Raw genomic sequence first — 15,077 nt, forward strand, 5'->3', positions numbered from 1 at the left:
TAATAATGGTTATTATATAAGGGTTTGTTGTATGGGTTAAAAATTGGATTTTTACTGTTGTGAACGATAAGGCTTGGTTTTTCTGTAGAAATTTATATATCTGGGTTTGAGTTTTGTTTTGGCTTCAAGTAATGTTGTTTGGGGCCTATATTTGAATGATGGTGTAGTTTTATTTGTATAGGTGGTTTGTTTTTGTTTTGAGAAATCGAGGAGAAAGACCCATATCAACATCAAGTTCCTCTCTTGCTTATCTTGAAGAAGATGAAAAAGATGAACACTCAAATTAAGCTCAGGGACCTCACCAAAATGGGTTCTTTCTGCGGCGGCATTGGCTGCAGCATTGGTGTTAGTGTTGGTTGTTGGAGGTACACAAACGAGCAAAATAAAACAACCCTTGATGGATTCTTTTGAATTAGTGAGCTTTGTTTGTTTAACCATTAAAGTTGGATTTTTAGAGAATTCTTGATGGGTTGTGGTGCTTCGTTTGAATTGTTTGATTATTGTTTGATTATTCGACACATTTTATCACTTATTGTTGTTTGAAGCAAAATCCTTGAGCTTTGTATGTTTTAGAGTTAAGTTGTGTTTAAGATAATTCTCTTGATGGGTTGTTTTTCTTTTTTTGGGAAATTGTTTGATAATTCGTTACAATTGATCAGTTTATGTCTCGGTTGAAACAAAATCCTTACGCTTTGTTTGGTGTTATAATTAAAGCTATCTTTTTAGGGAATTAGGTTTGCATTCATTTTTTTATATTTTTTTATTTACTTGTTGTTTAATTCATTCACTTTACCTCTTTGTGGCTTCTTTGAAGCAAAACCCTTGCTTGGTTCCTTTCAATTCGTGCGTTGTTGATTTAGTATTAAAGTTATTATCTTTAGAGAATTCTCTTGAGGGTTGTCTTCATATGTTGAATTTTATATTCTTTTTGTTTACTACTGCATTCATCACTTTATGTCTTATCCGAAGCAAAACGCTTGTTGGGTTCCTTTCATTTGTGAGCTTATGTGTTTAGTATTAAAGTCTTTGTATTTGGAAAATTTCTTGACGGGCTTGTTCATTTGTTGAAAGTTTTTGTTTGTTGTTTGATTAATTCACTGCACTTGACCACTTCATCTGTTTTGAAGCAAAAAACTGCTAGTTTCGTTCATTTGTAAGCTTTGTTTGGTATTATATAAGTTGTTCTTTTTAGAGAAATGCCTTAATGGTTGTCTTCATTCTTTTGAATTTGATATTATAGTTTGATTAATTCTTTCCACGTGACTACTTCATGTCTTGTTTTAACCAAAACCCTTGCGGACTTGTTTCATTTTGTGTGCTTTGTTAGTATTATCATTATAAAGTGCTTATTAGACATTCCTGATGGGTATTGGGTTGTGTTTATTTTTTTTGAGAGTTTTTGATATTTGTTGTCTTATTAATCTTGTAGTACTGTAAAGAACATGGTAAAGGAAATTATATGCACATATGATCTACACCTTACAAGTCATTATTGTTTTGGTAACTCGGACTGTTTGCTGAATGCCAAATTTATAAAATTAAATGTAAAACTTTTAATGAAATTGAATTTCTAAACATGATATATTTTCAGTATTTCTTATTCTTTTTCTATATTTTTAATTTAAAATTTTCTGTTTTTACTTCTAATTTGGTGTTTGGTAAATTGTTATATAGTGTGTTTATGTGTGTTAGTTGCAAATGTAAATGGAAAGGGGAAGATTTAATCTTCTGAGGCATATTTCATTAGCTTGAACTTGAGCAAAAATAGTATAGGACCCTTTTGATCTCTTCCCCCTAAGCATCTTTAGTGTTTTTTTCTTTGAATGAATTAGTTCTTTGGAAATCTTGATGGTTGCCATGTTGATCAATAGAGCAAGGATGCCTTTCCTTTTACTTGTTGACTAGTATGGGTTCAACACTTTTTCAAGTTTCAATGTAATTAATTAATGTAGTTTTACTTTTTTATTGTGTGGCCAGTGGCTTATGGTCCAACTTTGACTGCGAATATGGCATTTGTAAGAGCGGTTTCACAGACTGGGATGTTCTTCTAACATTAAGATAGACCACGGGCTTAACTGGGGATTAGCCATATATATATACTATGGAGACTATACAACAACAAGGTTTTATATGCAGCGCCATTAGAGGTAACAAAATCCCTGATATGAACTTGATATTTTGCATGTACTAACTTATTGATGTACACCAATTGAAGCCAATATACATTTATACTTGCTCATTTCTGCCACCCAATTTCTCTATTGTTATACCTATATAGTCATCTAAACTGGATTATTTTGCAATTTCCTGTCTAAAAGATATTTAATGGAAGGGTTGTGCCTGATGGTCTTAAGATACCTGAGACTTCCAATCACCATGAAGGGGTGTTGAAGGACAAGGCTGTTTCCAAGACTGGTCGGCACTAGCATGCGTCACCTTGAGAGCAAATTAGCAACTGTTTCATGGATGGGGGGGTGTCCAACAAAGTTGTTTATATTAAAGGTTGTGTTTCCCTCTGATGCATTTTTAAGGGAGAATGATCTGATGGCCTATGTACATATGGGAATTGAAGATGATTTTTGTTGGTAGATTTCTTTTTTGAATGATTGGAAATATTAATAGTTCATAGTTAATTTTCCAATCATGGGTATTGTATATGACGTAAAGTGGCATTATATATGATGTAAAGAATTATGGTGCAATTACCTCCATTCTGCTTCCTTTACTAGCCCTTCATCTTTTGTTTTGTTTTTTTTTTTTTTTTGGTTTTTGTTTTTTATTTTGTTCTGTTCAGTATTATAGATTGTAAATATAGATATGAATAGTTTATCATTATTGAGATGACAAACAATATTGTCATGCTATATTATTTTGACAAAATAAATTTGTCATGTAAAAGTATTTGTCATGTATTAAAATTTTTACAAAATTGTTTCCGTCACTGTACAAAATTGATAAATAATATTGTCATATAAATAAATATGTGACAAACTAAATGTTGCCACAATAAAGTTAATGACAAATAAATTTTTGTCGCTATTAAAATTATGAGCAAATAATTAGTAGTATTTACAATTTTGACAAAATCAATTTTGTCATAATATGTTATTTTCTTACCATAAAGTTTATTTAGTCTTAAATATAAATCAATTGTGACAAAATATAGTAGTGATAAAAAGTGTCTTCTATTGTTACAAATAATTTATCACAATAAACTGGTTAAAGTGGCAAATTATTATTGTCACAATAAATATTTAGCCTATGGTGACCAAACGCTCTTTCGTCACTATACACTTAAGAGTACGAGCTTAATGTGATCAACTTGGTGACCATATATTCATCACATTAGCGAAATAGTCACAATTTTGATATTTTAGTGACAAAATATTTTGTTGCGATAAGCCGAAATTCTTGTAGTGGCGGTTGGCTAATTTTTGGGAAAGGGGAAAAAGAGGGTTGTGGCCATGCTGTTGTGGAATCAAAAGGGTTTGGTACCAATGACATTTCAGGGAAAGTCTGTGGTTGTCTGAGTTTTTGCTTAAGATATTCCTGCTGAAGCGATGCCATTTGGGTTTTAATGACTTCATTTCTGCTTCCTTCTGAAGAAAATGAGCTAAATAGCCATGAGAGCTGCTGACAATGCGCATTAATTCCTGATGGGCTGATCAATCGGTTTGGAGATGATCAATTTGCTTTGTAGCCGAGAAATCAGTAGAGTTTGGTTCTGAGAATGGAGTCCACCTAATGAGTACTAAATCCAGTTTGTGTCAAGTCAGTCAGGTTTTGTTTTGGGCTAAAGCATTTTCAGTCTACAATTGAGAAGCTTCAGCTTGGAGAGTTTGGGTGTGGATCCATCAGGTGTATACTTGGAGGAACCACTCTTGATTGTGAGTGGCAGTTTTTGAAGGGAAGGAAAATCTGTGTCATAATGTAAAGTGTCCTGTCTTTGTGGGCTCAGGGGATTGGATCATCATGACGGACTGAACAGGTGGAGTATGAGCAAGGGGTGAATGGGTTGGTTTATTTTCTTTGGCAATCCACCGCAGAGACTGTTGATAACATGGTAAAGGCTGTTTGAAGTAAGGTGATTTGGCAGGTTTGGATAGTTTTAAAGGTGATTTGGGTTGAGGTTTCGGAGGGATGTCCCATGAGGGATTACTAGATGGTGAATCTTTTCTGGCTGGTGGAGAATATTTGACATAATAGTCAAATTTACTAGACGGTTGACCAAGAAGACCAACTTCAGGATCATGTTCTTCAAATCGGGAATGAAGATCTGTCTGACTGAAGCGAGCTTTCTTCTTTTTCTGGTTGGAATAGTTTCGTCTTGGAAGATAATGCTCATCGATCTCCCAAATAGGATCATCATGACATTCCGAGCATTGGCATTCAAGATCAAAGGGAGTGTGACCAGTGAGTACTGTATCATATTGATGATAGGCAGGATCACCAGATTGTTGAAAAGAATGAATGGAAAGTCCAGGTTCCCGTCCTACAGTAGTGGGCATGACCGGAGTAATCATGAATTGAGTTTGTCTAAAACTCAAAGGTGGAGCACTGGGAGTTGCTGGAGACTTAAATCTGATAGTTGTTATCCCGTCACTATTATCATGCATGGTAGATTCTGTAGAAACCACCGGAGTATTGGCGGCATGCATTGATAAAAAATTTCATAATATGTGGTAAAACTCTTTAAAGAAGCTTGCCAAAGTAACATATTAATGATTTCAACTTGGAGTAAAAAAAACCATGGCAGAGGGTGCAGATTCTAGGTTTCCTCAAAGTTTAGCAAACAACCAGAAGCAGTTTGAGGAGAATCTGAAACTCTCTACTGAGGAACTCTCTTAACATCACCACAATTACCAAGAAGATGCAGCTGTTTCCGCTATGGAACTGGAGCTGCAAAAGCATCTGTCCTTCAATGTGGAAAACTTCGATAACGATACCTATATGATGCAACAAGTGGTTGGCGACCCAAATCAGCTTCTTTCATATGATCAGTCTAACTGGAACAACGGTGATATAGATTTTAATCAAGATGACCCATAACAAAATGGCCATAGAAGCTTCAATAACCTTCTCAATCTCTTTCACTTGCCCATATCCTCTTTGCTTCAAAATTCATCCGTCTCCTTTGCAAACTCAAACCATGACACTATTCCTTTAGGCTTTATCGGAGACCTCCCAGCCTCAAATAGCACATCCGTTTTGTATGATCCATTATTTCATCTCATTCTGCCCCTACAACCTCCTTTGTTCAGGGAATTATTCCAATCTATACCCCATGGTTGCAGCTTGTCAACCTCAAGAGGTGAAATTCAAGCGGAGTAACGGCTTACCCAGACGGGGATGGAGGGATGTTGGAATTCACAAGGAACATGGCTTGTATTGTTAGAGGGAGTGAAACTGGCAAGCAGAAAAAGCCCTTTACTACGGAGCGACAAAGGAGGGAACACTGGAACGATAAGTTCACGGCCTTGAGGAATTTGGTAATTCCTAACCCTACCAAGGTACACGTTTCTGCTTCTCTTTAATTTCATGGTAATGTTTATATTATATCATAATAGCTGCTACAGGGGATGTTGAGAGCTGTAGCATAAAGCCTCTTGGTGATCCCGAGCAGTCCTATAATGGTTGTTTACGGAGTTCCTAGCTTCAGAGATTATCCAAGGATACCGAGGTTGATGTTCGTATCATTGATGACGAAGTAACCATCAAACTCGTTCGGCGAAAGAAGATCGGCTGCTTGTTTGTCTCCAAAATTCTTGACGAGCTTCAGTTAGATCTCCACCGTGTTGCCGGTGGCCACATTGGCGATTACTGCAGCTTTCTGTTCAGCACAAAGGCGGATATGGATTACTCTTCTTTACCAAACCCATCTTCTCCATGGAATGCTTTCTGAGAGATTTATGTTTGTTCTAATTTTGCAGATATATATATGAAGTTTCTTCTGTTTATGCTGGTGTGATAGCCAATAAGATCATTGAGGTTATGGATAGAGAATATGCAGCTGTTCCACCCACAAGTAGCTATTAGGATTAAGCGAGATCTGATTTTACTGGATATCAAGATCTTTTGCTTTCTTGAATGTCATAGACCGATAGTACTTAACATTTAAAATTGGTTGGAGGATAGCTGTTTCAAAGTTCCAGACTTCATTAACGCAGATGGATCGATATATGTCCATTCTGATCCAATAAGGTTTCATGCTCAACTACGTTGTTCGTGCATAAGAAATTAAGCCAGTACGAATGGTGTGACACTAGAGCATTAAGAGATAAAATAGTAATTCCTGCAGCGATTGTTTTTCTGAAAAAATTAACATGATTAGGTTGTAATAAAATAAAACAGTGGATTCTTAAAAGTTACAAGAAAAAAAAAAGTCATTCTGTATGAAGTTGGCACTTGGCAGTGCTTCTGCTTCTGGGGCTACTGTCTACAGAGCAGTGTCCGTTCCTAGTTATCCTGAATTCGTACATGACATTTCGGTCCCGGTTTCAGTTAGAGATGGGCGTTTGCCCCGGCCTGCGGGGATCCAGCCCGAATAGGGTGGGGAATCCCCGAAAAATTTGGGGATAGGGCCAAGGATGGTCCTCAGAAAAATCTCTACACCCGGGGATAGGCCAGGAGAGGGGATAGTGCAATCCCCGGCCCGACCCGACCCAACTCGTTTTTTTTTTAAATTTTATGTTTTTTTTTTTTGTTCCCTTTGCAAGATTGTATATAAAATTAGAGTTTAAATCATAGTTTTAAGTAATGTATCTAAATTTATGATATTTACTTTTATAATACTTCCTAATGTTTGTAATAAATTTATAAAAAAATAATTTAAACGAGGGAGTCTAATAATTAAATATATGTATTATTACATTGTGAATTTCACAAAATAATAATACACGACCCAAAAATAAATTTGATTAGATTATTATAATTTACCAAACCAATATATTATGAGGTTTATGTCGCAATGGATGATTTGAGTATATTATGAAGTTTATATCGCAGCCTAAAGGATGTTTATATTTTATTGCTTTGAAATCCATGAGCATGTTCTAATTTTTGCCAAGAAATTGTTGTTATTCACCATGTTCATATCAATTCTCAGCGAAATTTTTTTTCAGGTATTTATTTTATGAATTTTAATAGATAAGACTATTTCAGTGGAACATTACAATGCCTTAGTAACATAAAACATCAGAATGTGGAATCTAAATTCCTCTATTTAATACTATATAGAAAATGGGTCACTAACTTAGTAACAATTAAATTAGTTTATGGTGGTAGTCATGTATTGCTTTTTAAATCTTAATTTAAATTTTATAAGAAATTATTGATTTTATATTTTCTTACCTTAAATTCAACCTTTTTAATGAATTAACTACTGAAATTAAGCAATCAAACATAATACCTATTAACGTGATATTTTCTCACAATTAAAATAATTTAATATTATTGTCGTGAGAACATATGGAAAGTTTTGATCTGCACGAGGCAAAAATCCCCGCACAAAAAATCTCAATTCGGGGGATAAATCCCCGCGGGGAGGGGGGGAATTCCCCGCGAAGCCCAGTTCATCGGGCTAGGCTGGGACGAGAATGGGAGTGATTCCATCCCCACAGGCCGAGGACGGTCATGAGAAAAATCTCCGCCCATAGGGACGGGCCAAGGACGGTCATGGGAGTGGGTAACGGGGATGGGGTCCTCGGCCCATGCCCATCCCTAGTTCCAGTTTTTGTTGGTTTGAAGGTTATTGATAAAAATCAAAGGGAAGAATATACAAAGCTGGCACTAGACATTTATGAACGAAATAGAGATAGTAGTGAGAACAAAACAACAATAAAACAAATCACAGATAATAAACATAAAGAAAATAACACGCGCAATTTACCCTGGTTCACCCAATATGGGTTACGTCCAACCGAGTCAATATTATTATAATATTTCCTCACCTCTCTCTCATTTATAATGAATGAATTGCTCTATGATTTGCTATTACACTCATAACAAGAGAAAAATATATTTATATACTAGGTTTAAATGACAAAACCTAATTTTACAAAGATTCATATTCCTAAGTCCAGCCCAATAAGGAATTAATAACTTAAAAAAATCTTACAACATTTATACATAGAAAAGGCTCAAACTACCTACGGGCTCGACCCCCATCTGCTCACCGAGGAGCAGGGCCCCAGCTCGCTAATCGGGCAGTGAGACCCTCGAATGCGTCTACGTAATCTATTAATACTGAAGTAATTGACAATTCCAATAATTTATAGGTACAAGAATTTGAGCCATGAAAACATTCTTCCAATTTATATAACATTAATTTATGCAGAAAAGTTTTATGCTGAAATGTCTTTTATGAATTGTTCTCTTGAATCTATCGTGTCCTTTTTTACACAAATTTGGTTTGGCAGAAGACTGCATTGAAATTGCACTCAGAGAAACTCTTAAAGCTCTAATTTATCTCCATAAACAGGGCTTGCTTCATAAAGACATTCAGGTTGGACACATCTTCATCAAATATGCACATCGTCATATTATGCTTGCCTTTGTGGGCTCTATCTATGAGCACCATTACATTGTTGATGAGCATTCTACGCAGTCCCGGTCCTCCTGCTCCTCCTCCTCCTCTATCTCCACTTGGGCTGCTGCCCCTGAAGTAGTAAAATTTGGTGACAATTATTATACCTGTAAGAGTGACATATAGCTCATTGGAATTACTGCACTGCAATTACATTGATATTTGATTAAAAAAAAAAAAAAAAAAACAATTACATTGATATTTGATATAAAAAAATTGCAAATCAAATCGCCATTGCTCATCCATATTCATATTCGATGTATTTTTATCTTTTTAACACTTCTAAATCGGAAGTAGTCTTTTATAAGGAAAATCACTTGCAAACGGATTGAGATTGAGCTGCAAAAAAAAAAAAAAAAAAAAAAAGACCTTCTGACACCGTGGGAACAAAGTTTTAGCATCAGGTTCAATATTATATACTAATGGCATGATGCATTAAGCATGTTATTTAAATTTTTTACTGCATCCCCATATAATAAATGATGTTTAAACTAAGCGATCAAGGAGCATTATTCTTTACCAAATGTTCAGCACTAGAGGCAAGGGCAGAGCTGCAACGATATAATAAGACTTTTCAAACAGTCTATAAGATAACATGCAAATTAACCAAAAAGAAAAAAAAGAAAAAAAAAATAGAGAGCTCAGACTCATTGGTTATCATCCAGAATCAGACAATGGTGATGGACCCTAGCCATCACAAGATGTGTTCATCACAGCTCTACCAGAAATAAATGCACAAGCCGGGAATCGAACCCGGGTCTGTACCGTGGCAGGGTACTATTCTACCACTAGACCACTGGTGCTAGATGCAAAGAAGTTGAAGCATAATTATTAAAGACGTTACCAATGTTCAGTTTGTAATAATAATCTCTTTTTCGAGCACCCATGACCCAACTGGTTAGGAGCATCTCTAAATGATTCTTTATATAATCCAAATTCTTTATTATAAAGAGTTTTTTCATAAAAAAAAAATCTAATTGACTCTTTATTCTTTAAATATAAATTAAAAAAGAATGAGTTTGACTCTCTACATCTAAAGAGTCAAATCTCATTCTCTATCTTAATTTTATTTCATAAATTACAAATTTTTATACCTTTTATTATTAAGTCCCTTTTTTATTAAATCTTTAATAATGATATTATATGAATGTTGTCTCACGGGGTCTCCAGAATTTCTGGGATAAGAAATAGACTAAAGGTTTCAGAAATCTGTCGGCACGTGAAGCCTAATGAACTTTGTTGATGCTTTGTTTTGGCACCAACCAATTGTCACGTGGGTTTTGTTCTTTGACGAATTATTGCACGTGATAATGGATATATGAAATGAAATAAATGCACGGAAAAACTTTTAAAGTGGTTCGGATGCTAAGGTAGCAAGTCCTACATCCACTGAGTTGTATTGATTTTAGTGTGGGTCAGGTCGCAAAGCGGACTGACGTACCGAAAAGTTATGAAAAACAAGTGTTTTCTTTTACAAGAGAGAGAGTTATTTTTCTGTAAAGAATGGCCGAATCCCCTTAATGGAGGGGTCTTCTTCATTTTATCACAAATTGAGGCGTGTAATCATCATTAAATCCATGGGTTGGTGTGATTGTCAGGATGTAATCCGGCTTTACGTCCCATTTTCCTTTTTCCAAGCTGATTTCGCACGACTTGCTGCAGAGGAATGGACGCGTGTGAGCTCCACATTACTTTGCAGATCTGACGTGTGCATGTTGCCCTGACGGGAGCAGGTCACCCGTAACGTGACTCTTCCCACGTCAGCCCTTTGCTTCCGGGTATAACAGAAGCCCCCTAGTTTTAAGGTTCGAGGAAAGAGCCTTGGAAACAAGTCACACTGGAGACTTTGGTCGCTCCGACCTGGTGGGGTGAGCTGCCTCAAGACTCGCAGCGAACACATCTCGCGCGATCCCTTGCCTAAGCGACCTGACAATCTTTATCTCAGCGACCTGGACTTGACTGACGCTCCTTTGCACCTTAGTGGTTCAAGAATCTGTCCTGCGCTATCAGGCGCTCTGCATGCGTTACAGCGCTTGTCAGAAACATTTAATGCGCGGTTGATGACCCGACGCCGTTTTGACAGTATTGACCGTTTAACGCGGTTGAAACCGACAGCCCATATCATTGCATTTAATGCGACGTGAGTTTAAAATGGCGCCCCTTTTACGGCATTTAATGTGACGTGGGGGCGCATTTAATGCGGAGGGAGAGGGAACTGCCGTTTCGACTCCGAGGGGTGGTAACCGTCGTTTCGCTACCATATAAAAACTTTGTATTTTTCAGACGAGGTCACCGAAATTTCTTTCACTTTGAGTGACAAACTTTGGCAAACCAAGAGTCATTTTCTCGGTCGAGCTTTTCAGGCAACCGGAACGAGTCTCGGCCCTAGCTCCTATATCAAGAGTAAGGTTATCTCTCTTCTTTCTCTCTCTTTTTTTTTGGATGTGTGAACCACGGCGTTGGGTCTTCGGTTTCACCGGAGTCGCGACGCCGTTATGGATTCTCTATTAATCGTGAATCTTTCTACGGCAAGAACGCAGTACGGGAGCGCGTGTCACAGATGTTCAGGCGTCGTACGCATGCGCATGATGCGGCTGAATCACCACTAGGTTAACTATTGTCCCTTGCTGCCGTACGGACAAACACGAAGGCCAAATGAAGTGTTGTCGAGTTGCAGGGAATGGAACCGTCAACATCCAGGACCGGGGAGGAGCCAGCTCGTCCTCGCGGGGAGCTCCCGAGGACGCAGCTCTCGACGTCTATTCTGTCCTTACCTCCGAGGAATATGCTAGAATAAAGCGGCAGTTCGATATCGTAAGGAGGGGTTCCTCGACCACACTAGGCCGTCACGGCGCACACCGACGGCCTTGCCGCGACTCTGAGGAGATCTCAAGGGTGGGGGAGGATTCCCTTCCATCCTATCAGGTCGGTCCTGGATCATTTCGGGATCGCACCAATGCAGCTGACGCCAAACGCGATGTCATCGCCGTCGCGATGTACATTGCGTGCTGCGAGAAAGCTTGGGGGAGCCGTCGCGGTGGACTCGGTGTCGCCTACTACCTGAGAAGAGTAGGGACAAGGATTCTTACTATGTCTCGGCGACCTACCATTACTGCGGGGATACATAGCTATCCCAGCAATGCGGGGGCCTACGAGACAAAGTTTTTCTTTTTCATTTATGACGGTCACCGCCACTTTCAGGATCCAAGTATGTTTTCTTTGCTGGATTTGTTATCTGCTCGCACGATGTAGCAACGACCTGTTTTCTTATGCAGTTAATAGAACGACCAGCCAAGAATTACTCGCCGACCCGAACAGGCTCGTATCTTTCGGGGTACTAGACGAGGAAAGACGGGACGCGAGGAAGCTTGTGACGACCGCGAACCTGCGGAAGTACGGTTTTTTCACCGACAAGGCATCGTTAGAACCCTGGACGGTAACTTATGCTGGTAGCTTTCTGGTCGTGATATAAATTCCCTTACTGAACGTTTAAATGCAGAGACCATGCCCCCAAGGAGTCCGGGCAGTCCCGAGCGCCATTTGTTTTCCTCGATCAAGGAGGGAGAGGGAGAGGGAAGGGAGGCGAAGCGAAGCTGTCGCGCATTCCCGCACCACAACGCTGCGAACTTCTGCGCTTCGCAGCCTCGTCCTGACAAGAAGCGACCAGAACAGAACAGGCGCTCCAGCACCTCCTGCTCGCCCAGGGGAGAGGCTCGGCCAAAGGTCCAAGAAAAGGAAACAGGTCCAGGTCGAAGAATCGAGACCGAATCCGAGAGGAGCCCCTCAGAACGCGCCAAGAATCCAGGAGGTCGGGGAAAGGAACCCGCGAGCGGGGCGGTGACTGGCGACAAGGCGAAGGACGCGCTGTTCTGGACTCGTTCGGGAGTCTGCCGAGTACCTGCAGCCAATTGTATATGGCTTGCTCGAGAGGAGCTATCGGGGTCGTACAGCGAATTTGCAGACGCGGGCGACGAACCTGATGGCCACCTCGTTTCAGCATCTGAGCAAGGTAAACCAGCTGTGCCTTGAATTCCATTTTGATTTTATTTCTAAGTATACTGTCGAGGGTTGTTGCGATGAGGATGTCCATGGAGAAGACGCGGCTAGGGGCCGCCAAGGGAACGAGCGACGGAGGGGAGGTCGCGAAACTGAAGCAGAACTTGGAGTCCGTTGAGGCGGAAAGAACCCAAGCGTTCGAGGCAGCGAATAGGTACCTGAACCAAAAGGACGCTGCTCAGCGAACAGTGGACTTCCAGAGGGCAGAGCTTGATCGGCGTGCTGAGGAAGGCAGAGAACTCCAAAGGACGACCGCCCGGCTCTCTAGAGAAGTCGGAGAAAAGGACACAGGAGCTTCAAGCCGATTCGCACGGGCTCAGCGAGCTGAAGAGGATAGACAGGTCTCCGAGCAGGAAAGGCTAGCTCTTGAGGCCGAGCTCAGGAAAGTCGAGGAGGGTCGCTTCTCTGATGATGAAATGCAGAATCAGTGGCAGGAGCTGGAGGAGAAGGCCGCGGACTGGGCGATTGGGTGTATCTACACCCTGCGAGCAAGGAACCCGGATTTGGACATGTCCGCCCTCCCGGAGGGTTGCAGGCGACCTTGCGGATTTGGCGAAGAGGACGACCAGGTGCCGCGGCCGCCCAGGGACCCGATCAGGCGGGTGGCTCTGGCTCGAAGGATTTCCGACCAACCTTGGCGTAGTGAACTGCTTTGTTGTAATCGGGTTTTTTTTTGAATTTTCCTTGTAAATGAAGTTATCTTTTCAATTCACAGTTCGCTCTTTTCATATATTGTGTGTACAATTTACAATTTGCGATTTACATAATTGTCTACAAATGCGAACAAAAACATACGAACTGTTTAAGCGAACAAGGTAACACTTAAAAGGAAATTTACAAAAATAGTGAGTTGAGCTCAGGATTACTGATAGTACGGGGAGGTGCTCAGCATTCCAAGCTCGGGGTACTTGGAACCGTTCAACCTTTTGAGATGGTAGGTCCCCGGTCTGATTACTTTGTCGACCGATACGGACCTTCCCAGTTTGTCTAGTACCCCCGCACTCGGTTCTTGGTCCCGAGGAGAACCTCCTTTAGCACAAGGTCTCCGACTGGAAGTCTCTTCGTTTGACTTTTGAGTCGAAGAATCTTTTTGCTCGCTGTTGGTAGGCCGCTATCCTTAGTGAGGCCTTGTTGCGGTGCTCTTCGACCAGATCCAAACTTACTCTCATTAGTGTGCTTCGTTTTCGTTCTCATTGTACAAGTCCCTCCGAAGAGACCCGGTTCCGATCTACAGGGGTCATTGCTTCACAGCCATAGCTAGCGAAAATGGAGTTTCCGAGGTGGAGGTCCTTGGAGTTGTCCTGTACGCCCACAAGACCTCGGGGAGGTCGTCAGCCCAATTTCCTTTGGCGCCCGCAGCTTGGCTTTCAGAGTGTGCTTGATGGTCTTGTTGACTGCTTCGACTTGGCCATCGCGCTGGGGCCTGGCGACTGAGGCAAATTTTTGTGGATGCCCAGCTCGTCGCAGAACTGCCTGAACTCTCATTGTCGAACTGCTTTCCATTATTATGAGATGAGGGTGTGAGGAATTCCGTAGCGGCACACTATATTCTTGAAAACGAAGTCCTTCAGCTTTCTGGTCGTGATCGCGGCTAGCGGCTCGGCTTCGACCCATTTCGTGAGTAGTCTACCGCGACCACGGCATACTTGACCCCTCCCTTCCAACCGGCATGGGGCGGAGGTCGATCCCCACATGGAAAAAGGCCAGGGGCTAGACATAGTGGATCAGCTCGTGAGAAGGGGCTCGCGGAATGTTCGTGAACCGTTGGCATTTGTCGCATTTCTTGACGAAATTGTTCGCATCTTCTTGGATTCGGGGCCAGTAGTATCCCTGGCGAACAATCTGTGCGCAGAGACCAAGCTGCTGTGTGGTTACCGCAGATCCCCTCGTGAATTCTCCTCATGATGTAGTCTGCTTCTTCGCTGGTCACACATCGGAGGATGGGGCACTGAATCCTCTCCTGTACAGCTGATCCCCAATGAGTGTGAAACGAGCAGACCTACTTGTAGGACCCTGCCTCGACCTTGTCGCTGGGCAAAAGTCCCACCTGAGGTACTGGACAATGGGAGTCATCCAGGAATCTGGCTGAACCTCGTTCACGGCCTGTTCGGTCGAGCTGATAGTTGGAGCGTTGACAAAGCGAACAGGAATGCTATCAGGAGCCTCTGAATCTAGTGAGAGAGCATCTTTGCCAAGGCGTCTGCTATTGAGTTGTTCCCTGGGGATTGAGCGATCTCAAAGTGCTTAAACGACCCCAGAGAGATCTTAGCTTCTTTTAGGTAGCGGGCCATGTTCTCTTCCTTGGCTTGGTATTCCCTAGGATCTGGTTGACGACCAGCATAGAGTCGCTATAAATGCTGATCGCGGTTGCACCCATTTCTTTGGGCGAGTCGCAACCCGGCGAGCAGAGCTCGTATTCGGACTCATTGTTGGTCGC

At 41.0% G+C, this 15,077-nt stretch overlaps 1 non-coding gene and 2 pseudogenes across 1 annotated transcript; 1 reads left to right on the forward strand and 2 right to left on the reverse strand.

Annotated features, from left to right (window-relative positions):
• Window positions 1-4,887: 4,887 nt before the first annotated feature.
• On the forward strand, window positions 4,888-6,036 carry LOC116109740 (annotated as a pseudogene).
• Window positions 6,037-9,221: 3,185 nt separating this feature from the next.
• On the reverse strand, window positions 9,222-9,303 carry LOC116109867 (annotated as a pseudogene).
• A 13-nt stretch (window positions 9,304-9,316) lies between these two features.
• Window positions 9,317-9,387, reverse strand: TRNAG-GCC. Its single transcript has one exon. It is a non-coding gene; the product is annotated as a tRNA-Gly (tRNA).
• Between the last annotated feature and the right edge of the window lie 5,690 nt (window positions 9,388-15,077).

The sequence above is a fragment of the Pistacia vera genome, unplaced genomic scaffold (genome assembly GCF_008641045.1).
Source record: "Pistacia vera cultivar Batoury unplaced genomic scaffold, PisVer_v2 Contig59, whole genome shotgun sequence".
Lineage (NCBI taxonomy): Eukaryota > Viridiplantae > Streptophyta > Magnoliopsida > Sapindales > Anacardiaceae > Pistacia > Pistacia vera.